The 26348-nt window shown below is 33.1% G+C and overlaps 1 protein-coding gene and 1 pseudogene across 7 annotated transcripts in view; one reads left to right on the top strand and one right to left on the bottom strand.

The window, feature by feature from the left end:
• The window catches only part of NALCN (sodium leak channel, non-selective), a 518736-nt gene that overhangs the window by 192838 nt on the left and 299550 nt on the right, over positions 1-26348 (top strand). The gene's annotated exons all lie outside the window — the stretch shown is intronic.
• LOC141559585 (aspartate aminotransferase, mitochondrial-like) lies at positions 16976-24161 on the bottom strand (annotated as a pseudogene).

The raw sequence follows: 26348 nt of genomic DNA, 5'->3' as shown, positions 1-26348 counted from the left end.
TGCATTTTGTTTGTAACCAGAAGTTGGTCATTTTTCATTCTTAAGCCATTGTTCAGAAAATCTTTTCCCTCAAGATTGTTAACCCTCCCTTCCTCTTCAATGTCACTGGAGTTAAAAGTTCCATCTATCCTTTATTATTCTACCTAGAACTTTAAAGACACTAGAGGTATATCTCAAAAGTCTGAATTAGCTCTCTATGGGAGAACCTCATGTCTTCAGTAGAAGTATAGTGGAACACCCTATTTTTTTCAGTATAGTTAATGAAATTATATTGTTACATGTACTGTTACAGGATTACTACAAGTATTGGTAAAATAGCAAGATGGTAGACAGTCAAAGGGATTCAAAGTTTAACTATGATATGATACCTACTTTAATAAAACTGAGCATTATATGCATACATACATATATACATAAAAAGTCAAAGTTCACATTAAGAGAAAATGTAAAAGTAAAGTATTGCATAAAGTACAAAGGATGACTGAAGATTCAAAGAAAGTGCCATTTGACTTGAGTCTTAAAAATAGGAAAAATTTTCACAGTTTAAAAAGAGGAGTATGTTTCAGGAAATTGAACTTTTTTTTTTTTTTTAACAGACTGAGGTTTAACTGCTTCTTAGAAATGTTTCTACTCTTCCTTTATTGATCTCCCATCTCAGTCTTAGAGCAAACATTTAGTTTTTTTTTTCCCTGCTTAAGATTTTAACAATAATTTCAGCCTCCCACAATAGCCACCTACTTCAGTGATAAAATTGAGATCAGCAACTGATAAGCACCTTAATTCTCTTTATTCATTTTCAAAACCATTGCCCATTTTGTCATCCTTTTCCTGAATCTTATAAGAAAAAAGGGGTCATGATTCTTTAACATGCATCTTCAACTTGTCTCTATTTCTTCCACTGAAGGATCAAAGTTTCCAGATCCAGAAATATAGCCAGAATCAGGTCAGAAACTGGGAGCATGAGGATTGCTCAGACTCAAAAGATAAGTACCAAAGAGGTCAAAGAACAAATTTAGCATAAAGAAAAACTGGGAAAGGTGGGAGTAAAAGGACTTGGATTTAGAGAGCAGAAGCCTGTTTGAATGTGAAATCTAAAGCATAACCTGACAGTATTTGAATAACAGGGGTTGGAAAGGGAGTATTTTGGATTTAAGAAGATTGAGAAATTATGTAATATGAATGTGATGGAGTGATTAATATGGATACCAAAGCCCCTTAAATGATGGTGGGTGATAGAGAGGAAGACTATAAACTAGATATTAAAGTCATTAGGTTACTTGGGAGAGTAATGGGAGTCAATCAGTGATAGTAAAGTGATAGTTAAAAATAATAAAAATTAGGAGAGGGTAAAAATGCATTGCACATACTTTAAGAGAAGAAATTAGTATTGGATGAAGAGGCCCCCTAGTTTATCTGCTTTTCAAACAATATCATTTTCATTCCTTGGAACATTGCAGAACTCATAATCCATAAATATTTTAAATTTAAGTACCCACTAGGGGAAATCAAGTGGATAAAGAATGCTTGTTTCTAGTACATGAGTCAAATCCAGTTAATTTGACAATGAAAGGTCATCTATCAATATCATTTATATTGGACTGAAAATTGTCAGTAAGTTGGTTTAAGACCAAAAAAAAAAAAAAAAAAAAAAAAAAAAAAGAGGAAAGCAAACTGTATTGCCTTTGGAAAGTTTCACAAGTATTTTAATGACCTCAATAATTTCTCTTAAATACCAGCCCATTTTTAAAAAACATCATACTACTAGTGTTTTTGGCTACAAATTATGGAAAGCTATAGTATTGAAAGAGTTGAAACTGAATATCAAAGAGAAACAAAAGTACATGGTGAGCATGAGATTCTTTTTTTTTTTTTTTTCTTTTCTTTTTTTTCTGAGGCTAGGGTTAAGTGATTTGCCCAGGGTCACACAGCTAGGAAGTGTTAAGTGTCTGAGATCAAATTTGAACTCGGGTCCTCCTGAATTCAAGGCTGGTGCTCTATCCACTGCGCCACCTCGATGCCCCAAGCATAAGATTCTTTTTTTTTTTTTTAAATTTTTTATTTTATTTTATAATTATAACATTTTTTGACAGTACATATGCATAGGTAATTTTTTACAACATTATCCCTTGCACTTACTTCTATTCAGATTTTTTCCCTTCCTCCCCCAACCCCCTCCCCCAGATGGCAGGCAGTCTTATATATGTTAAATATATTACAGTATAATTTAGATACAATATATGTGTGTAGAACCGAATTTTTTGTTGCACAGGAAGAATTGGATTCAGAAGGTAAAAATAACAGTTTACATTCATTTCCCAGTGTTCCTTTTCTGGATGTAGCTGGTTCTGTCCATCATTAATCAATTGGAATTGGATTAGTTCTTCTCTATGTTGAAGAAATCCACTTCCATCAGCATACATCCTCGTACAGTATCATTGTTGAAGTGTATAATGATCTTCTGGTTCTGCTCGTTTCACTCAGCATCAGTTGATGTAAGTCTCTCCAAGCCTCTCTGTATTTCTCCTGTTGGTCATTTCTTATAGAACAATAATATTCCATAACATTCATATACCATAGTTTACCCAACCATTCTCCAATTGATGGACATCCATTCATCTTCCACAAGCATAAGATTCTTAATGTAAGGAGAGTATAAGTAAGAAATTATTATGGAAGCCATATGCTAGTGGCTGCGGAGGATCTAATCCTGACCAGCAGAATAGATCCCTTCATGTGAGAGGATGATAACATTACAAGGATTCTGAGAGGAGTTCCATTCTCTGACCTCTCTCTTCTTCCCTCTTGTCTCTGATTTATTTCATTCCCAATCCACAAGCAACATCTGAGTCAATAAAGGCTGATTTGCAGTTCCTTCAAGTGTGTTATGATTCACAGCTCTGGGGACTTAATATCCCTTAATAGTACAGTATCCTTTAATCCTTTACAAGCTTTCTGAGCTTAGGCATTGTCCTTAACAAGAAATCATGTAGACAGGAATACAGGATGTTAGCAAAAAATTATATGATTAAAAAGATAGATTGATCATGAGGTAAGAATGAGAGACAATTGATAGTCTAAGTTCATCATTGATAATCTTGAGATATCAAGAAAAAAACAAAGAAGACTCCAGAACATTGGATAAAAATCTCACTCTCCCCCTCCTTACTCTCCTTAGGGAAATAGTGGAAGCAAACACTTGGACAAGAGTTATATACAGTCTGAGCCAGCATGGGTGTAATGCTATGCATATCATTGGAAGAGACACCAAATCAATGAAATTACATATCCATTAGAGTATTTAAGATACTATAAGAAAACTAAAGACCCTTCTATGAAGGGAATGAATATAGGGTATGATGATCACTTCTTAGACCTATAAAATTAGTATGGGTAGAAAGAGGTAGAAAAAGTGACCATCAGTGGAGAGAGGTGCGATTTCTTAGAGAAAGCCAGATTTCATTTAAATCAAAGAGGTAAAAGGAATATATTATAAAAAAGGTAAAAGGGATATATAAAAGGAAGGACATAAGAGAAAGTATTTTTAAAAAAACATAAGAGAATGATATGAGTCTCAAGAACAAAATAAAGTAGTAGACTAGGAGAGAGTTGAAGCAACTGAAGTGATCCTGGGGATCCTAGAGCTAATTCCATTTAGAATGAAGGAATTTAAAGGGGGCAAATAAGGAGAAACTGCTTGCATAATGGGTTGAAGTAGATAACTAGAATTAGGAATTTGAATGGAGAGGCACATTAGCATTAGAAACTTGTAAAACTAAATGGATTGTTCTCATTTAACATGGGATCTTGGTAATTCAAGATATGACACTAAGAATTCAATCCAAGATGTTTTTGACTCATGCTAATTAAGCTTATAGAATTTCCCAGTGGATGAATGACAAGTGAGAGGCCAATATGGAAACTCAACAATAGTTATTCTTTGGCACATATTGCATAAAACTATGAATTGGAGGGAAATTGTTTTATTCTTCTGTGACATTTTTTTTACTCACTAGACTTTCAGTACTGGTCTTTAAGATATCACAATCTTTTTTTCTTTATCAGATTAGAGAATTTTAGAATTGAAGAGACTGTAGAAGTCATCTGCTCCAACTCATATTTGAATTGCTGGATACTAATCAAGTTTATTTTCTAAACTATCCTGCATTGATTTTGTACTTAATCTGTATGTTTTTACCACTCCTTGTTGCCCTTCCAATAACATGCAAATTCTTTGAGAATGAGGGCTATTTCATTTTTTGCCTTTGTAGCTCTAATGCCTAACAGTTTAGTGTAAGTTAGACACTTATTAAATACTTGGCAATTGGTTGATTTTTCCTAGAATACTTCTTGAATAATTTTTCCATCCATCTGCTTAAAAGCTACTCAGCCTTTCAGATATATCATTTCAGAGATATATGCTTTTAAAGCCTTTCTTATATAAAGGGGAAAGCCAAAATAATTGGTGACTATTTCAATCTGGGTTGAAATCTAGTACTGTCATAATAACTATTGGCTCTGAAAAAATTTACTCACAACATACTTTTAGTTTTAAATATGCATTGTTTTATTTAAAATCTAGAAGTCAGCAAAGATATAAATCCAAGTCGTGATTTATAGTGTTGGCAGTATTCTAAGGTGTACATGTTCAACACTGAAAATTTAAGAATAAGTGCTAGCTTTAGAATACATTTATCCCACCTCTGATGCTTACTATATAATCCCTAACCACAATGGTTCACAGTTTCCCCATCTATAAATGAAAAAAGCTGGATTAAATGTCCTAAGACACCTCGATACTCTGAATCCTAAGATCTTTTTTGATTTCCTCTTGGAAAATATCTTGGAAATTTCCCTCTCCCCCAGTTCTCTCCAGTCAACTCTTTTTGATCCTGGGTAGTTTTTATTTATTTATTCATGTCAATTTGCCTCTGTTCTACTCTATCCCTTTCTTCTCTCTTCCCTACTAACCTGACAAGCTAGCAACTTTCTGTGGTGTGTTGGCATTTATTTTTGAGAATTGCTAAAAATAGACAAAAGCATATTATCATATACAAAGGGCTTTTTTCAAACAACTACATCAAGCAGCTTTGATAGGCCATATTATCTCTGTTTTAAAGACAAGAAAACTGAGATTAGAAGTGATTATAGTCATTATCAATAAAAATAAAACATTTTGGACATGTATACATATATTGTATTTAATTTATACTTTAACATATTTAACATGTATTGGTCAACCTGCCATGTGGGGGGGGAAGAGGGGAAAAATTGGCACAAAAGGTTTGGCAATTGTCAATGCTGTATAATTACCCATGCATATATCTGGTAAATAAAAACTATAATTAATAAAAAAAATAAGAAAAAGAAAAGAAAACATTGACCTCTCCCCTAGAAGACACACACACACACACACACACACACACACACACACACACACACACACACACACAAAGGATCCAACAGAATCTCCCTCTTCTCATAGGACTCTACCTGTAAACAAGCTCATCTGCCTTGCTAATTCACTATTGTGACTATTAATATTTTAGCAGAATTTATAAGAATCAATTGACAAGCATCTTATTAAATAGCTCCTATGTGCCTGAAACTGTGCTAGGTGCTAAGGGCACAAAGGCAAAAATGAAACAATATCTTCTTCCAGAGAACTTACATTTTTGGGTGAGAATGTAAATTACAATATAAGAAGCTTATACAATGGACTAGGAATACATAAATAGAAGCAGTAGGACAAATATTAAATAAGCTTGGCCAGTATAATTGTGACAGTTGGTAAAAGAACAATAATAATGCCACACTATTTTCTTGAAAAGGCAAAAAAATAAAAATTTAAAAATGAATAATTAAGTATGGTTGATAATAAATAGATATAGCAAATAATAAATTAGGCAGTGTTGTGCAAAGGAAAAGATAGGAGACTGTGGGCCTCAGCAGAAATGCAAATATCTAAACTACAGAAAAGATCATCCATAAAAGAAATCTTTGACAAAGCTGCTACTTGATCCAGCCAGAACTCTGCCTTATGATTTTATGTGTATTTACCAGTTGACCTACATATATTGTGTTGGTTTTGATTTAGGAAAACAAGAATTCATATTGCTTGTGACTAATAGGATTTCATACCTTCCATATGTTCAACTCTCCATTTACTAATTCAACCATGATTTTCTTTTTTTGTTAGTTTAGGAAGTCACTGACATGATGAATAGAGTCATAGGGGAGGTTATTGGCATAGTCTTTTCTTTAGAGTGATGGTATTGATTTTATTATGGTTCCAAAATCAAAAAGCATATGGGGCAAGGTATTCATAAAATAGCAAAATGGATGATGAAAAATTGAAAGGAAAGAAAAGTGGAGTATGGCTAAAACCCTTAAATACTTTAAGCCATGTGAGGCATTTACTAGTTGGAATACTGGTTCTTGATGGTAAAATTCCACAGCTGGAAGGCCAGGATTCAGTTATTGATCCAGGAAGCAAAACATCCAAATTACTAGCAACTTCTGTATTAAATAAAAGCAAAAAGAACCCTTAATATAAGCTTTCCTTAGGGGCAAAAAAGGAAATTCTTTTGTAAAATGAAATGATTATTGTTTAGGCTGAAATACAAAAAAAAAAAAAAAATTAGCACATGTTTAGGCAAACTTTGTAAGCTGTATCATATTAAGGAAAAATGAAACTTGCTGTTTTGAAGATTTTTGGAAATAGATGAAATTATTTTGATAGAGTTAGTGAGTGATTTTGATTGGCAGGCAAGGAAATGAAGGCATACATCTCTTCTATTTCTCTACTAACTTTCTGGAATTTCAGCTTTATATATGACAGTGACATCCATCACTGTAACCAGTGATTATATGTTCAGAGTCTCTGAAATATCTTACAGTTTTGCTGATGAAGAGCCAAAATACTTCTTTCTGCAATGACAACCAAAAAATCTCTCATATTTTTTCTGCCTATAATCACAAGGTGTAGGCTTGGTAGTCATTTTAACTATGTGAAGGTCTGTGGGTGTGTTTTGATTCCATTCCTGTTTTTTAAAATATAATTTGATGTGGTTTTATTTTAGAACTTTGCTTACCTTTTAATATTTTCACAGTCGAGAAATAGCAGGCATTTGATGTGTTTTTTGTTTTATGAGTAGAGTCAATTAAAAAGCAGTTACTTAATTTTTAGAAACAACTTATATTTTGTATTATTGAATCATGCTATACAGTTACAAAATGAAAAAGAAAAAAAAAGAGAGAGAAAATAAAAACAAGAACCAAACTCCTCTACTTCAAGCAGAACATTTCAAAGAATTCATACGCAAGTTTTCATAAGCCATTAAGTTATGAAAGTCTGCTAGTTACTTTGTATCTCTGTTGCTGTTTTTTTCTTCAAGTATTTATAGTAGATGTTACTTCTCTGTGTGATAACACTTTACCTCTATGCTGGGTGTATAGCTTGTTTTTCCCATTATTACTCCCTCACCTTTCTATCTCACCACTTTTATGGAGACTTGGATTCTACTCCTGCTATTTATTGTCTATTGGATTCTCTAAACTTAACTTTAGCTCTCTGTGTTGAATTTATTTTGATCATCAATAAAACTATGGGATTAGACAAAGGACCTTCTAATAGTAAATGTTATGAATGCTTATCTAAGCCAAGCTTTGGATAATTGCTAATCCAGTATCCAAATGAGTCACCTTTGTTTAAATAAATCAATCCCATGGTTTAACAGTATATAGGAAAATATCTGGTTGGTTAATTGATTTTTCTTTTCTTTTCACTTGATGCTATTGATATCATATAGGCAATATCAGAGTAGAATAAATTGCATTCTGGAGCTAAATAGAAAATTAATCTGTCATTTTTATTGTCTATGTTACTGATCCACTTTAATTTGGAATTGAATTATTATATATTTATTAGAATTTGTCTTATACCATAGATGCTGATAACAATCTGCCTATATTCCAGCCTTTATATATGCCTGTAACACAAAAAAACAGAAAGAAAAAAAAAAAAAGCTTAAAATAATAAAGATTAGCCAGCCATCATGCTTTCAGGTTCTACATATTTGATCATAGGACTATTTCTAACTAGAGAATGTAATCATTACCTCCTGCAGTTTCCATTTCAGACTATCTCTATAACCACTGAACAGACAAATATATGCTTTTAAAAGTTTTCATTAAAATAAAACATTCTTATGGGGTGAACTCTTCCTTTTGCCTCCAGCTATGCTACCCCACTGGTACAATTACATTACTGGTAACTAGATGGTACATTGGTCTTTGAGACAGAAATTCAGCCTTAGATCCTTACCAGCTTTGTGACCCTGGACCATCTTAGTTTGCTTCAGGCTCTTTACAAGTAAAGGAAGGGGGATAATAATAATAGCAACTGTTTTCCAAGTTGTTCTGAAATTAAAATAAATATTTGTAAAGCACTTTACAAACATAAAGCATTTTATGAAGCACTTGCTAGTAAAAGCTATTTTTTTTTTTTAGTTTCTAGAGAATTAGGCTAGAAGTCAAGAAGAGTAGATTCCAAATCTTGTCTAAGACATTTATTAGCTGTGTAAGCCTGTACAAATCATTTTTTCTTATCTGTACAATGGAATCATTCATAGTATTACTTATGAGGTTCTTTTGAGAATCAAATAAGATAGTATTTATGAAGTGATTTGCCAACTATGAAATAATGCATAAGCTAGTAATTATTATTTTTATTTATTCTCCCATAAGTTACCATATATCTGGGGGGAGAGGGTACATACACACTGAGATACATATAACAAGGGAATATATATGAAAGACATCTATGGAAGAAACATCTGGTATGGGGAAAAAACATGAAGCTATACCATTTAGAAGTCTATTTGGCCAGGAAACATGAGTGGAATACATCTCTGTAGAAATGTATAATTGGGACAACTTATACTATCATTGTTATAAAAGTTTCAGGAAAAAATAAATACTCAAAGAAAGGATTTTAACCCAAGTCCTTTCAATTTAAATCAAATAAACACTCTATTGCCTTGTGATGGTCAGTCAGGTATATTGTCTAGCATACTGTTCATATCAACATAATAGTCATACAGAGATCTTAATAAAACCCATGAGCAGTTACAGTTATGGAAGTTTATCAATCATCCCATGGGTTTCCAGAAAATTTATCATATGTAGAATTTATTTGGTAAATAAAATGGATCATGGTTATCATATTCAGGAAACCTGGACTCATGGATAAATGCTGGGAGCAATTCAGTGAACTTAGATGACACTGTTTCCTTATCTATAAAATGGAGATAGTAATAAGTATCTCATATCCAAGTGAGGTAACTTACATAAAGTGCTTGGCAAACTTAAAGTAAATATCATCTGTTATTATCAGATACAGAGGAAATTATCTGTCACCTAGAGGCCCTACAATTCAAGAATAATAGAGAATGGGCTGAGAGTAAACAAATGGTCTATTATTTTGAAAATACTTAAGAACAATTTCTTTCAGTTTTTTTTTTTTTTTTTTTTTTTTTTTTTTTTTTGTGTTTTGTGGTTGTTGCAAAGGAAGGATTGTATTCACAAGGTAAAAATAATCTGGGAAGAGAAACAAAACAAAACAAAACAAAAACAAACAAAAAAAAAAACCAATGCTCACATTTTACACTCATATCCCAGTGTTCCTTTTCTGGATGTAGCTGATTCTGTCCATCATTGAGCAATTGGAATTCAATTAGCTCTTCTCTATGTTGAAGAAATCCACTTCCATCAGAATACATCCTCATACAGTATCATTGTTGAAGTGTATAATGATCTCCTAGTTCTGCTAGTTTCACTCAGCATCAGTTGATGTCTCTCCAAGCCTCTCTGTATTCCTCCTGTTGGTCATTTCTTACAGAACAATAATATTCCATAACATTCATATACCATAATTTACCCAACCATTCTCCAATTGATGGACATCCATTCAACTTCCAGTTTCTAGCTACAACAAAAAGAGCTGCCACAAACATTTTGGCACATACAGGTCCCTTTCCCTTCTTTAGTAGTTCCTTGGAATATAAGTCCAGTAGTATCACTGCTGGGTCAAAGGGTATGCACATTTTGATAACTTTTTGGGCATAATTCCAGATTGCTCTCCAGAATGGCTGGATTCTTTCACAATTCCACCAACAATGCATCAGTGTCCCAGTTTTCCCACAGCCCCTCCAACATTCATCATTATTTGTTCCTGTCATCTTAGCCAATCTGACAGATGTGTAATGATATCTCAGAGCTGTCTTAATTTGCATTTCTCTGATCAGTAGTGATTTGGAACACTCTTTCATATGAGTGGAAATAGTTTAATTTCATCATCTGAAAATTGTCTGTTCATATCCTTTGACCATTTATCAATTGGAGAATGGCTTGATTTCTTATAAATTAAAGTCAATTCTCTGTATATTTTGGAGATGAGGCCTTTATCAGAACCTTTAACTGTAAAAATGTTTTCCCAATTTGTTACTTCCCTTCTAAACTTGTTTGCATTAGTTTTGTTTGTGCAGAAACTTTTTAATTTGGTGTAATCAAAATGTTCTATTTTGTGATCAATAATGGTCTCTAGTTCTCCCTTGGACACAAACTCCTTCCTCCTCCACAAGTCTGAGAGGTAAACCATCCCATGTTCCTCCAATTTATTTATGATTTCGTTCTTTATGCCTAAATCTTGGACCCATTTTGATCTAATCTTAGTATGTGGTGTTAAATGTGGGTCCATGCCTAGTTTCTGCCATACTAATTTCCAGTTTTCCCAGCAGTTTTTGTCAAATAATGAATTCTTATCCCAAAATTTGGGATCTTTGGGTTTGTCGAACACTAGATTGCTATTGTTATTCACTATCTTGCCCTGTGAACCTAACCTATGCCACTGATCAACTATTCTATTTCTTAGCCAATACCAAATGGTTTTGGTGACTGTTGCTTTATAATACAGTTCTAGATCAGGTACAGCTAGACCACCTTCATTTAAATTTTTTTTTCATTACTTCCCTTGAAATTCTCGACCTTTTGTTGTTCCATATGAATTCTGTTGTTATTTTTTCTACGTCATTAAAATAGTTTCTTGGGAGTCTGATTGGTATAGCACTAAATAAATAGATTAGTTTAGGGAGTATTGTCATCTTAATTATATTCGCTTGACCTATCCAAGAGCATTGAATGTCTTTCCAATTATTTAAATCTGACTTTATTTTTGTGGCAAGTGTTTTGTAATTTTGCTCATAGAATTCCTGACTCTCCTTTGGTAGATATATTCCCAAATATTTTATACTATCGACTAATTCTATATTGCTTGCCATCCTATTAACCCCTACTTATGCTTTTCCCCTTTCCTTCCCTCTTACCCTCCTACCCAGTATTAAACTTGTGAACACCACTTGCTTTTCACAGCCCTCCCTTTTTAGTATCCGTCCCCCACCTTAAAGTTCCTCCCCCTATTTTACCCCTTTTCCTCACAATTTCTGTATTCCCTTCCCCTTAGCTTACTCCTTCCCTCTCACTTTTCAATGAAGTGGAAGAAGTTTCACCATAAATCAAATATGTCTATTGATACACACTATGCTCATCTCCCTCTTTTCTTTCTCTCAGATATAATAGGTTACCTTTGCCTCTTCATGAGATGTGGTACCACCACTTTACACTTTTTTATGATATAATTTCCTTTCCACCTCTAGTTTCTAGGACAAATTATACATATGATCTTTACATATTTTTATGGCAGAAGTATAGTTCTCAAGATTTCTTTTTACCTTTCTAGAAATCTCTTGAGTTCTGTATTTGAAGATCACTTTTATGTAGGTCTGTTTTTTTCATCAAGAATAGATGGAATTCATTTATTTCGTTAAATGTCCATCTTCTTCCCTGGAAAACGATGCTCATTTTTGCTGGGTAAGTTATTCTTGGCTGCATACCAAGTTCCTTAGCCTTTTGGAATATCATGTTCCAGGCCCTGCGTTCTTTTAATGTGGATGCTGCTAGATCCTGGGTTATCCTTATTGTGGATCCTCCATATCTGAGGAGGAGCTGCTTTTTTCTAGCAGCTCCCAATATTTTTTCCTTTGTCTGATGGTTTTTTAACTTGGCCACTATATTTCTTGGCATTTTGATTTTAGGGTCCCTTTCAGTAGGCGATGAATTTTTTCAATGTCTATTTTACCCTCTGTTTTCAAAACATCTGGGCAGTTCTCTTTGATAATTTCCTCGAAAATAGTGTCCAAGATCTTTTTTTCCTCACATTTTTCAGGGAGTCCGATTATTCTCGAATTGTGTCTCCTGGATATGTTTTCCAGGTCTGTTGTCTTTCTAATAAGGTACTTGACATTCTTTTCAATTGTTTCATTTCTCTGGTTTTGCTTGACTACTTCTTGGTTTCTCCTTGAGTCATTCATTTCTACTTGTTCGAGTCTAATTTTCAATGATGTATTTTCTTCACTGACTTTTTTTATATTTTTTTGTAATTGTCCAATTGTGTTTTTAAGTGAGTTTTTTTCTTCTATGGAATTTTTTTCCATTTTATCCATTTTATTTTTTAGAGAACTGATTTCTTTATCCAGCTCACTAATCCTGTTTTCCTTGGAGTTGTTTACCTTTTCCAGCTCACTAATCCTGTTTTCCTTGGAGTTGTTTACCTTTTCCAATTCACTAATTTTGTTTCTCAATGATTTGATCTCTTTATCTACTCTGGATAACTTCTCCAGGCTCTCTTTCCACCTTCCCTTTCCTTTTCCAATTTCTCTTCTAGCTCTCTTGTGAGAGCCTTTTTATTTCCTCTATGAGATTCTTTTGTATTGAGAAGCAGATCATATCCCCCTTAGGGGGTTCCTCTGGGGAGAGTCTCCTCACTATTTGAAGTCTGCTCTCTCTCCATTCAGAAGCTGTCAATGGTTAGAGCCCTTTTGAATTTTTTGTTCATTTTATCAAGAGCTGAATTGAAGAAAACAAATTGACAAGAGAAACAATTGGTCTGTTTTGGGAGGGATGGGGCTGGATGGTGTTAATGGGCTTCCTCTACAGACTGGGGGTAGGGCAGCAGAGAGCCACTAACAGGACAGCGATGGCTTCGCTGAGTCTGCACTCTGAGGCTCTGAGAACTCAGAGTCACTCCAGGTGGGGGTTGGGGGTGGCCGGTTCAGAGAGAGACGCTAACTTTCTGGGGTTTTAATCTTCACTTCCAGTGTTTACACCCTCTCTGCTGCTCCTGGCTTGCTGCCAAGATGGAATATCCACTCTGGGGTAAAAGTCTTTTTGCAGTAAAGGCAGAGATCGTACCCCTACCCCCTCTGGTCTGAGCTGTGTGAGGTGCCTGTCTTGCTCTGGCTTGCCTGCCCTCAGTCTGCGCCCAGTCTATTTGACCGTCCCCCCCCCACCCCCCCAGCAAACACAGACCTTCTCTGGTGAATTTCAAGGATGTCTTCTGTTGGTGATTATTTGTGGGTTTCTTTTCAGGTCAAGCATTAATTCCAAGGCTTGTCATGAAGTAAGTCCTGAGAGAAAACACGGAGCTCAAGCAGCTGTCTGCCTCCATGCTGCCATCTTGGCCGGAAGTCCCAGAGTCTCTTTCAGTTTTTAAACTAATAATCCTTGGGAACTGTAAACTTTATAATAACAACTGATTCATTGTAGGTGTTCAGTAAATACCTGATGATTAAAGGGAGGGCCACCTATGCTTTGGAGAAGATGAGCAGATCTTGTGGGATTCTAATGTATCTTCCAAATAAGATCAAATCCTTGAAGATCTACTTCTGAGTGTCAAATCCTCTTAACAAAATAACTCCTTTGATATCCAAAACAGCCAAAGTGAGAATTTAAGGGATAAAATATCTGGGGAAAATAAGCATAATGTTTTTATTCTAGATACAATTGTCATTAGGCTACGAGATTGATGAGGATTGCTTAAAGTTCTGATGTACTATTACATTTTCAGATTTGTCTTCATATCATACCTATTTCCTATCCAAAATCGGCATTTGCAGGATAGTTTATTGAGGTGTTTTACAAAGTTTCGTGTGTTATTCTCACTATTAATGAAATCAGAAAATAGAATAGAGGTCTACCTCATTGCAGTCATGGGTTGGAGCACAAGTTCTCCTTGGAAAGACAAATTAAAGAATTGGCAGGGTTGGTATTTTTCCCACATCTAGAGACAACAAAAGAAACAGAATTTCATTAGATATGTAGTCATTGTATATTGAAGGTCTTATAATGACCATTTGCCAAAAGAGTTTCAGGAAGATAATTGTAGCTTATCTGTCAACATCTGTTGTAGAGTATGACAAAGGAGAACAATTTTATAAAATACTTGTTTCAAATGAATTCAACTGAATAAATACAAATGAATTCAGCATATATTTTATAATAATAACTATATTTATTTTGATGTTGGTAAAGAGTTTTTCATTTGATCACTCTATAACCCTGTGAATAGGTACAACTATGATCCTCATTTTACAAAACTGAAACTGGGAAGCATTGATTTAGCCCAGAATTATATAGCCAGTAAGTATTTAAGACAAGATTTAAATTTAGGTCTTAGGTCTTAAGTGTTAAGTGTTAAAGACTATATATAAACAGCTAAAAACTATATATATATATATATATATATATATATATATATATATATATATATATATATATGTATATTTATATGTATATGCAAATTACAAACAATATATACATACATATATATATATATATATAGATATTCAATTTTAATGCAAGTTATTTGGTATAGGGAAAGACAGTGAAAAGTATAAATAAAATAAATAAGTAAAAATTAGGACATAAAATAGAGACAGTGGTGAAGGCAGAGATAGAGAAGATAACATAACTATCTTCTTCAATATAATCATGGGGTGCTGGTCAGAGATAATAATCATAAACATTACACACCCACCTGAAACTGACAATACTTTATGGGACAGTTTAGTTTCAGAATCATCTGTTTTTAGTCAGGCCCAGATTATTAGAGGAAAGATTAAAATCAACTAAAATTTAAATCAACCATCTTAGAAAAAAATAAAAATAAGCAGATTTGTTATGTAATGAAAATAGTTCCAATTCTATGTAAATAAATTATTGATTCAAAAATGATAATTGAATAAAAGGACACAAAATGATAGAAATTATGATATTTCTTTGTTTCTGAATTTCTTAGGAAAGTATAGCTGATGTTAATAAATTGCTGCAACAAAGAAACTAAAAATGATGACATTCCAACTAGCAAGTGTTTGATTTCCTTGCCTAATAAATATATGCCAACCAACAGCAATACGATTTTAGACTATGTATAATCCACATAATTAATAACATTCACTCTAATTCATCAAATTTTTCTGTGGTAAAATGGAAGATTATTAGCAGTATTGTCTTGAAAATAAAAAGAATTGGTAGAAGGGAAAACAATTTTGCAAACTTTTAGCAAGAAATCTAATTAAATTTGATTATCCCATGGGCAGTTAAAGAAAAAACTTACATGGCATTAGGGGAAAGAGTGTATTTGGCTAATGATGTTGGCATGATTAAAGTGAGAAAGAGCAAATCACTTTGGGCCAAATGATCCTATTAAATGGTAGAGATTTTGAAAGCTTGATTCTCTCCAGAAAGCAGTAACCTCTAGGCAAATCTCTATAGTTGGTAGTATTTTTAAAAGTAAACCTCCTACATGGATGAAATTACAGCTCCAATTTTTAAAAGATTAGTGTGAGAGTAGTAGAACAAATATTCTCGTTTACTAAATATGGAATCTAAAACTCAGTTTAAACAATATTTTCAAAATCACACAAAAATGTCCAATCCATTAATCAATGAAATCTGGCCATTTTAATGATATCCCAGTTTCAGATATCCCATATACAAAGTTTTATCTTAATTTACTAGAATTTTACTGGGCCCATATTTTTATTTAAGAGAATGATGTATCAAGTATGGGAAGGAAGGAAAATTAATGAAATACAAAAACATGAGAAATGACAAAAAAAAAAGTGAAGAAAAGCTCCTAATGATTAATAATTCACATTAGGTTAAAATTGGAATGTTGCTTGCACAAATATATACGTGGAGAAAGTAAAGGAGGAATGAGGAATTGATGAGGCAGCCTATGGACAATCAGGGGTTATTGTAATTAAGTTCAGAAGAAATTCCTTTTCTAAATCTAGAAACAGATTTTTAAAACTTAGAGGATCATCTTGAACAATAAACTATCAATAAACAATGACAAACAGACACTCCAGGTATTTTTTCAAATACTTCAATTTAATTGTGGCCTGAATTGTTTTGCAATTTAAAAGTCATTTTCAATGAAGCATTAGTGAAACATTCCTGACATTCTTTAAACATTTTCATAGCACATGGAAGTTTAGCCTCAGACAAATACATATGAAAAGAATAAATTCTTCTGCAGATTCATTCTTTTTTCAGTAATTTTTGGATTTCTTTTAGAATTAACTAGTATACACCTCCCAAAAATATTCATTTCCTCTCTTAAATACTACATCAAGATACTTATAGTTTATGACTGTTCTTAGGGGAAAAGCATGTTAGATTCCTTTACTTTATATTACTTATAATTTGTGTTTGTTTTATATTTACCTGGCAGACTTTTGAATAACAATTTTTGTAATTTGTCTTCATATACACATGGGTTTGTGTGTGTGTGTGTAGATACAAACATACATCCTTTGACCATGTTGGGTTTCAAATTCATATTTTGTGATTCATGGCTTAATATGGGAAGAATGAAATCAAAGAGAATGAACATTTATATAGTATTTACTATGTTCCAGATTCTGTAGTAAGTATTTTTACAATCTCATTTGATCTGGGATTTCATTTTGCTTCATTGAATGCACAGAAAATGATTGTGATTTGTTACTGCCTTCATGTGTCCATCTTTTGTCATATACATGGAAAATTTTTTGGTAGTGTTCTAATTACTCAGGTTTCAGGCCTTGAAACAAAACATGCCAATCTAGTTACTGATGTGCTTACCAATTGTGGGAGGAGCTCTCTTTCTTGAAACTATCTGAGTCAACATGCTAATGATATAATCTGCCATGCCTTTCACCTCTTGCAACCATTGGCTATTCGATCAGGACTATTCAAGATCATGGAAACAATTTGAGACAAGTTGGAATACATGAACAAATCAGGATTTTAATCTGGGATCTTATTCTTTTGACTTGATCAGAAACTTTACAAATCATTGTGAAGGTTCCAACACACCATACAAGCTCATATTCCTGGCATGTGGCTGACAGAGAAAGATATGAAGGCCCTGATCAATAAAATGGCAAACAGCCCAGGCATGTTTGTTTCTATCTCCCCTAAATAAATCTTGGTATGTCATGCCAAAAAAGGCAAAGAATTTCCTTTGTTTTACTAGGGTTTCTATTTATTTCTACTACTCAGGACAAGGATGGATTCCCCTGAGTTTGTGAGTACAAATGTGCAGGAGGGTAACATTCTGTCTGCGTTTTTTTTTTTTTTTTTTTTTTTTTTTTTTTTTTTACGTATCTTCCATGACTCCTGGGAAGTCCACAGTTCTCTCAGTTATAGTAGCAGTAGCCATTCAGCTACAGACTAATGTCCCTGAAAATGGGAATATGATTTCTTCAGGATAGTTTAGGAAGATAGACATCCCAGCTGAATTTAAATAATGGTTGCAGAAAACTTGCTCCTACCCTTAACGCCCATGTTCTGGAAATTGTCTATAAAATAGTATATTGGCTGTTATTCAGCATCTCCTTATTTGTGCCCAGTGATATCTCTCCTGATGTCTTGCAAAATTCAACCAATCCTGCAATGAGAAGATACTCTTTTTTCATGTTCTTTCCTGCAACTTGAGCTTCTGACTAATGAACATTTAGAACAATAATGTTTCATATTATTATCTTAGTAGACCCCAACTACCAGTCTCTTCTTGCTACTGGTACCCCTCTTCCATGCTTCTATAATATCCAGGATAAGATAGGGAAGGTCCACCTCTACATGGATCCACCAGGAACTGTCTCTAGTACTGAAGCTCAGTTGGAAAGAGTTGGCTCTGGACAACAGGCAGCAGGAATGTTGCAATATCACAGATAGACTGAGAACTGAGTCTGTTGGTGAGGATGGGAAGACTCTAGCACAGAAACTACACTGCAATTCAGTTGAAAGTAAAAGTAGAACCCCAGAAGTACTAGGAGGACCCTGTTCAGGCTCTGTGCTCCAATTAACCCAAGCCTACTAGGAGAGATCATTTCTGAGCAACCATTATATCCTAATTATTTGATTGTAATTGATTTCCCATGTAACTTGAATCGAACTTTTCCTGTTCTGTAATTTTAGCTCTAACAACAGATAGCCTGATTTGAGCATGATACCACTGGTTTAGTGCTTTAATTTAAAAAAAATAAAGCATTTTATTACAAAGCATATACATGGGTAAGTTTTCCAACATTGACTTTTGCAAAACCTTTTGTTCCAAATTTTCCCCTCCTTCCTCCTACCCCCTCGCCTAGCTGGCAGGTAGTCCAATACATGTTAAATATGTTGAAATACATATTAAATCCAATATATGTATACATATTTATATAGTAATCTTGTTGCACAAGATAGATCAAGAGGGAAGAAAAAAAAACTGAGAAAGTAAACAAAATGTAAGTAAATAACTTCAGAGAGAATGAGAATGCTGTATTGTTTTCCATACTCTGTTCCCACAGTTCTCTCTTTAGGTGTAGATGGCTCTCTTCATTATTGCACAAATGGAACTAGTTTAAATCATCTCATTGTTGAAGAGAGCCACATCCATCAGAATTGATCATAGTATGATCTTGTTGTTACCATGTATAATGATCTCCTGGTTCTCATTTCACTTAGCATCAGTTCATATAAGTCTCTCCAAGCCTCTATGAAATCATCCTGCTGGTCATCTCTTACAAAATAATAGTATTACATAGCATTCATATACCATAATTTATTCAGCCATTCTACAATTGATGGGCATCCATTCAGCTTCCAGTTTCTTGCCACTACATATTTTTGTACATGTGGATTCCTTTCCTTCATTTAAAATCTCTTTGGGATATAATCCCAATAGAAACATTGCTGAATCAAAGGGTATGCACAGTTTGATAACTTTTTGAGCAGAGTTCCAAATTGCTCTCCAGAATGGTTGGATCTGTTCACCGTTCCACAAACAGTGTATCAGTGTCCCAGATTACCCACATCCCTTAAAACATTTGTCATTATCTTTTCCTGTCATTTTAGCCAATCTGATATGTGTGTAGTAGTATCTCAAGAGTTGTCTTAATTGGCATTTCTCTGATCAGTAATGATTTGAAGCACCTTTTCATGTAGCTACAAATGCTTTCAATTTCTTCATCTGAAAATTGTCTATTCATATCCGTTGACCAATTATCAATTGGAGAATGGCTTGAATTATTATAAATTTGAGTCAATTCTCTAAATATTTTAGAAATGAGGCCTTTATCAGATCCTTTGGAAGTAAAAATGTTTTCCAAGTTTATTGCTTCCCTTCTAATCTTGTGTGCACTGGTTTTCTTTGTACAAATTTTTTTTAACTTAATATAATCAAAATTATCTATTTTGTGATCAATAATGACCTTTAGTTCTTCTTTGGTCACAAATTCCTTTCTCCTCCAAAAAATCTGAGAGATAAACTATCCTATATTCTTCTAATTTGTTTATAATATCATTCTTTATGGCTAGATCATGAACACACTTTGACCTTATCTTAGTATATGATGTTAGGCGTGGGTCTATGCCTATTTTCTGCCATACCGGTTTCCAATTTTCCTAGCAGTTTTTGTCAAATAGTGAATTCTTATCCTAAAAGCTGGGCCTATAAATAGATAGTCATAGTCATTCCACTAATCTATTCCACTGATCAACGAACGTCTTTATTTCTTAGCCAATACCAAATGGTTTTGATGTCCACTGCTTTATAATATAATTTTAGATCTAGTACAGGTAGGCCACCTTCATTTGTTTTCCTCTTCATTAATTCCTTTGAAATTCTTGACCTTTTTTTCTTCTAGATGAATTTTGGTGTTATTTTTTTCTAGGTCAGTAAATTAGTTTCTTGGAGTTTGATTGGTATAGCACTAAATAAATAGATTAATTTAGAAAGTATTGTTATCTTTATTATATTCTCTCAGCCTATCCAAGAGCACTTGATATTTTTCCAATTGCTTAGATATGACTTTATTTGTGTGGAAAGTGTTTTGTAGCTTTGCTTATATAGTTCCTGACTTTCCCTTGGCAGATAGATTCCCAAATATTTTATACTATCAATGGTTATTTTAAAGGGAATTTTTCTTTGTATCTCTTGCTGCTGGATTTTGTTAGTGATGCATAAGAATGCTAATGATTTATGAAGATTTATTTTGTTTCCTGCAACTTTGCTGAAGTTGTGGATTACTTCTAATAAGTTTTAGTTGATTATCTAGGGTTCTCTAAGTTTTCCATCATATCATTTGCAAAGAGTGATAATTTGGTTTCCTTATTACCTACTTTAATTCCTTTAACCTTTTTTTTTTTTTCTTATTGTCAAATCTAGCATTTCTAATACGATATTGAATAGTAATGGTGAATAGTGGGCAAGCTTGTCTCTCCTCTGATCTTATTGGGAATGGTTCTAGTTTCTCCCCATTACATATGATGCTTGCTGATGGTTTTAAATAGATGCTACTGACTATTTTAAGAAAATGTCCATTTATTCCTATACTCTCTAGTGTTTTTATTAAGAATAGGTGTTGGATTTTATCAAATTTCTTTTCTGCATCTATTGCGATAATCATATGTTTTTGTTAATTTGGTTATTGATATAGTCAAATTATGCTAATAGTTTTCCTAATATTGAACCAACCTTACATTCCGGTATAAAACCTACTTGGTCATGGTGTATTATCCTGGGGATGATTTTTTGTAATCTCTTTGCTAATATTTTATTTAAGAGTTTTGCATTCATTAGGGAGATTGGTCTATAATTTTCTTTCTCTGTTTTTGACCTGCTTGCTTTACATATCAATACAAAGTCTGTGCCCTAAAAGGAGTTTCATAGAAGTCCTTCATTCCCTATTTTTCAAATAGTTTATATAGTACTGGAGTTAATTGTTCTTTAAATGTTTGGTAGAACCTGAGAATTTTTTCTTAGGGAGTTGATTAATAGCTTGTTCTGTTTCTTTTTTTCTAAAGTGTGACTATTTCAGTAATTTATTTCCTCTACTGTTAATCAGGGCAATCTATATTTTTGTAGGTATTCCTCCATTTCATATAGGTTGTCAAATTTATTGGCATAAAGTTGGGCAAAGTAAGTCCTAATATTTGTTTTAGTTTCCTCTACATTGGTGGATAGTTCTCCCTTTTCATTTTTGAAATTAATAATTTGATTTTCCCCTTTCTTTTTTTCTAATCAAATTAACTAAAGTTTTATTTATTTTGTGGGTTTTTTTTTATAAAACCAACTCCTCTTAGTTTTATTTATTAATTCAATAGTTATTTTGATTTTAATTTTATTTATCTCTCCTTTTATTTTTAGAATTTCAAGTTTGTTATTTGATTGAAGGGTTTTAATTTGTTATTTTCTAGCTTTTTAGTTGCAAGCCCAATTCATTGATCTTCTCTTTCTTTATTTTATGCAAGTAAGCATCTCTTATTTCCACTTTGGCTACATCCCACAAATTTTTGTATGCTGTCTCATTTTTGTCATTCTTTTGGATGAAATTATTGATTGTGTCTACGATTTGTTGTTTCATCCATTCATTCTTTAGGATGAGATTATTTAGTTTCCAATTTCTTTTTGGTGTATTTTCCCCTGACCTTTTATTAAATGTAATTCTTATTGCATCATGATCTGGAAAAAAAAATGCATTTACTATTTCTGCCTTTCTGCATTTGTTTTTGAGTTCTTTATGTCCTAATATATGGTCAATTTTTTATAGGTCCCATGTACTGCCAAGAAGAAAGTGTACTCATTCCTGTCTCCATTGAATTTTCTCAAAAAACCTATCATATCTAGGTTTTCTAGTAATCTATTTACCACCTTAACTTCTTTCTTATTTAGTTTGTGTTTTGATTTATCTAGTTCTGAGAGAGCAAGGTTGAAATCTCACACTATTATAGTTTTGCTGTCTATTTCTTCTTCGAACTCTTTTAATTTCTTTAGGAATTTAGATGGTATACTACTTGGTGCATATATGTTTAATATTGATATTGCTTCATTATCTACAGTACCTTTTAGCAAGATGTAGTTTCCTTCCTTATCTCTTTTAATTAGATCAATTTTTGCTTTTGCTTGATCGTGATCAGGATGGCTATCCCTGCTTTTTATACTTCACCTGAAGCATAATAGATTCTGTTCCAACCTTTTTACTTTTACTCTGTTTCACTCTGCTTTAAATGTGTTTCTTGTAAACAACATATTATAGAATTCTGGCTGTTAATCCAGTCTGTTATCTGTTTATGTTTTAAGGGAGAGTTCACCCTATTCACATTTACAGTTCAAACGATTAATTCTGGAGTTTGTTTTTTTTTTTTTTTTTTACCTTTTTTATGCTTCTCTTAACTTCTGTATTTAGAGGTCAACTTTTTGTAGTAGTTGTTGTTGTTTAGCTCTGGTTTTTTCATCAAAAAATATATAGAATTCACCATTTTCATTGAATGTCCATCTTCTTGCCTGAAAGAAAATGCTCAGTTTAGCAGGATAATTTATTCTTGGCTGCATTCCAAGTTCCTTCGCCTTTCACGACATCAGATTCCAGGCCCTTTGATCCTTTAAAGTGCAAGCTGCTAGATCCTGAGTAATTCTTATTGTGGCTCCTTGGTATTTATATTATTTCTTTCTGGCAGCTTGTATTATTTTTTCCTTGGTTGGATAGTTCTGAAATTTAGTCACGATATTCCTTGGGGTTTTCATTTTTGGGTTTCTTTCGGGAGGTGTTTGGTGAATTCTTTCAATGACCATTTTACCTTCTGATTCTATGATATACAGATATATGATGTCCTGAAAGATAGTGCCTAGGCTTTTTTTTTTTTCATCATGTATTTCCGGGAATCTCCCCTAGATATGTTTTTCAAGCCGGTTGCTTTCCTAATTAGATATTTTACATTTTTTCCTTTTTCTTTTTCTTTTTTTGTTTTCTTTGACTGATTCTTGTTGTGTCATTGAGTCATTCATTTCCATTTGTTCAGTTCTGAATTTTAGTGAATTATTTTCTTCATTTACATTTTTTTACTTCTTTTTGTATTTGTCCCAGTTGAATTTTTAAATGAGTTGTTTTGTTCTATGAATTTTTTTTTTCCATTTTGCAAATTCTGTTTTTTAAGTAGTTATTTTCTTTTTCCATTTTACACCTTCTGTTTTTTTAAGGAGATATTTTCTTTTTCTGTTTCACAAATTATTATTTTTTTCTCTGGGGGTTGCTTTTTTCCATTTTATCAAATCTATCTTTTAAATGCATTTTTCAAATCCTCTTGCAAAGTTTTCATTTCATTTCTCCATTTTTTTCCCTAGCTCTCTTTTAAGATCCTTTTAATTTCTTTTAGGAGAATCTTTTGTGTTGGGTACCATGTTATATCATCTTTTGGGGCCTCGTCTGGAGAAAATCTGCCTTTAGTCTCCCCAGGGTTTGAAATCTGTTCTTCTCTTTTACCATAAAAGCTGTCTATCATCAGAGTCTTTAATTTTTTTACTCATTTTTTTTTAATGTTAAGGTCTGCTTTTAGGGCAGGAGAGGTTTTCCAAATTACCTCTATAAGCAGCAGTTTTCTCTATAAGCAGCTGTGGCTGTGCTGGGTCAGTGCTAATTCACTCTCATTGCTGGGTGGGCATGGCCAGGTCCCATGAGATTCTGGCATTTCAGGGTTCACTACTGATCTTTTGTGTTTGTGTTGGATGTTTTATAACTTCTCTGCTATTCACTGGCTTGCAACAAGGCTAGAGTGGCCAACACTGCTGTAAATTCCTTCCTGTAGATTCTCCGCCACATGGAGTCCGTATCACCTGTGGAGTCCACACCACCCATGGAGTCCACACTGCCCATGGAGTCCACCTCACTCACAGAGTCTGTATCACCCCAGAACTCTGCACTGTCTGTGCTGGTGTTTGTGTTCAGCTGCTTGTGCATGGCTATCTCCCTCCTGTTTCCAATTGAAACAGACCTTTTCTGGTGATCTTTGAAATTATCTTCTGCTAATGATTTTTTTTTTTAACACTCTCATTATTTGTGGGTTTTGTCGGTCCAGAGCTAATTCTGAGGCTGGTTTTGCTAATTAATCTGAGGGTTGTAGGAGAAGGCCAGAAAGAAACTTGTGTTGTCTTCATCATCTTGGCTCCACCGCCTGAAAACCTAGTGCTTTAATTTTTAAGAAGAAACTGAGACTAAGGGAAGTCACTTGACCTAGTGAAGAATATACAGGTCACTGATGAGACTGGAACTCAATATATATAGGCCCCTATCTTACATATTTTCCCCTACAGAGTGAATATAAATCACTCTTTCCATTACTTAATAGCCCTTGTAAAACTAAATATTTTTTACTTCTTTAATTCAAATTAAAAAAAAATTAATTTAATTTTTGAAGACAAAAGTTACACACTTACTGTTTAGTCTATTAGGAGAGGAACGTGAATTGATATAAATATATTTCAGTGTAAAGAAATATTTCTACAATGAAGAGAAAATAATGTTCCTAGTAACAGTTTTGTTCTTCAGTAAGGGTATATTATTCTTTGTAATTTGATTTGAAATGTTTTATTTGCTTCCATATTACTAATTAAGATAGATTTTTGCTTCTTTCAGCTGGTATATGGATATTTTTCATATCTTGTTCATTAATATATGTACAGGAAACATCAATTCTAAATGTTATTATTATTTATTGTAGACTCATATCCAATTAAAGTAGAGATATTCTTTACTAGCTTTGTTTTTTTAAGTCATGTGCCTCCAAAGTCAGCCTGTACTGTGGTGAGAATTGAGTTGTTTTTGTGATAACCACAACTGATTCACATTTGTGAGGCAGATGGCATTCTGCATCTGCTGTCACTATAACTCAGTGAAGCTTTTATTTCATTAGTCTTTCTCCTAAATTTTTTTTTAATTTAATAAATTCACTGTACTATAGCTAGCAATCATAATAGAATACACACATACACAAACACACAGCACACATATATGGAAGGAAGATACATTTTTAAGTCTTGTGATAAACGAGAGAAAGATATATAAGTAATTTATTAAAATGTCAAGTAATGTGACAGTACAAAATTAAAACACTGTGACATTTTAAAAAATAGTTAAGTATTTAATTATAAATTAGTTAATTAAAAGGCCCACATATATTTACTTCATAGATACAGAAATGCAATAGCATAGCAACACTTCATTTAAATTTTTGATGAGATTCATTTTATATATCTATATTAATATTACCAAACCATAATAAAATCTAGCAGCTCCACATACATTTATTAATCTTTTTCTATTGTGGAAAAATGAAATAACATAGGATCATAGATTTAGAAAGGACTCTTAGAGCCATCACATCCAATCTCCTCATTTTGCAGCTATCCAAAGAGATAGCTTAGTTTGCCCAAGGTCACTTAAGCAGCACTCATCAGAGAAATAACGACCCCCCTAGAGAATCAACTAAAAAACTATTAGAAATAATCCACAACTTTAGGAGAGTTGCAGGATACAAAATAAATCCACATAAATCATCATCATTTTTATACTTCAGTAACAAAATCCAATATCAAGACAAAGAGAAATTCCACTTAAAATAACTGTTGATAATGTAAAATATTTGGGAATCTATCTGCTAAGGGAAAGTCAAGAACTATATAAGCAAACTACAAAACACTTTCCACACAAAGTCAGATCTAAATAATTAGAAAAATATCAAGTGCTCTTGGATACATCGAGCAATATAATAAAGATGACAATACTCTCTAAAGTTATATATTTATTTAGTGCTATACCAATTAAACTCTCAAGAAACTATTTTACTGACCTAGAAAAAAATAAAACCAAAGTTCATCTGGAAGAACAAAAAGTCAATAATTTAAAGGGAATTAATGAGAAAAAAGAGCAAATGAAGATGCCCTACCTGTACCTGATCTAATACTATATTATAAAACAGTGGTCATCAAAACCATTTGGTATTGCCTTGATCAGTGGAATTGGTTAAGTTCACAGAATAAAATAGTCAATAATTATAGTAATCTGGTGTTTGACAAACCACAGACCCCAGCTTTTGGGATAAGAACTCTGTATTTGGGGGCAGCTAGGTGGTGCAGTGGATAGAGCATC

This window comes from Sminthopsis crassicaudata, chromosome 3, assembly GCF_048593235.1.
Source record: "Sminthopsis crassicaudata isolate SCR6 chromosome 3, ASM4859323v1, whole genome shotgun sequence".
NCBI classification, from domain to species: domain Eukaryota; kingdom Metazoa; phylum Chordata; class Mammalia; order Dasyuromorphia; family Dasyuridae; genus Sminthopsis; species Sminthopsis crassicaudata.
Note: the sequence above shows the minus strand (reverse complement) of the source record. Positions and strands in the feature narration are given on the sequence as shown.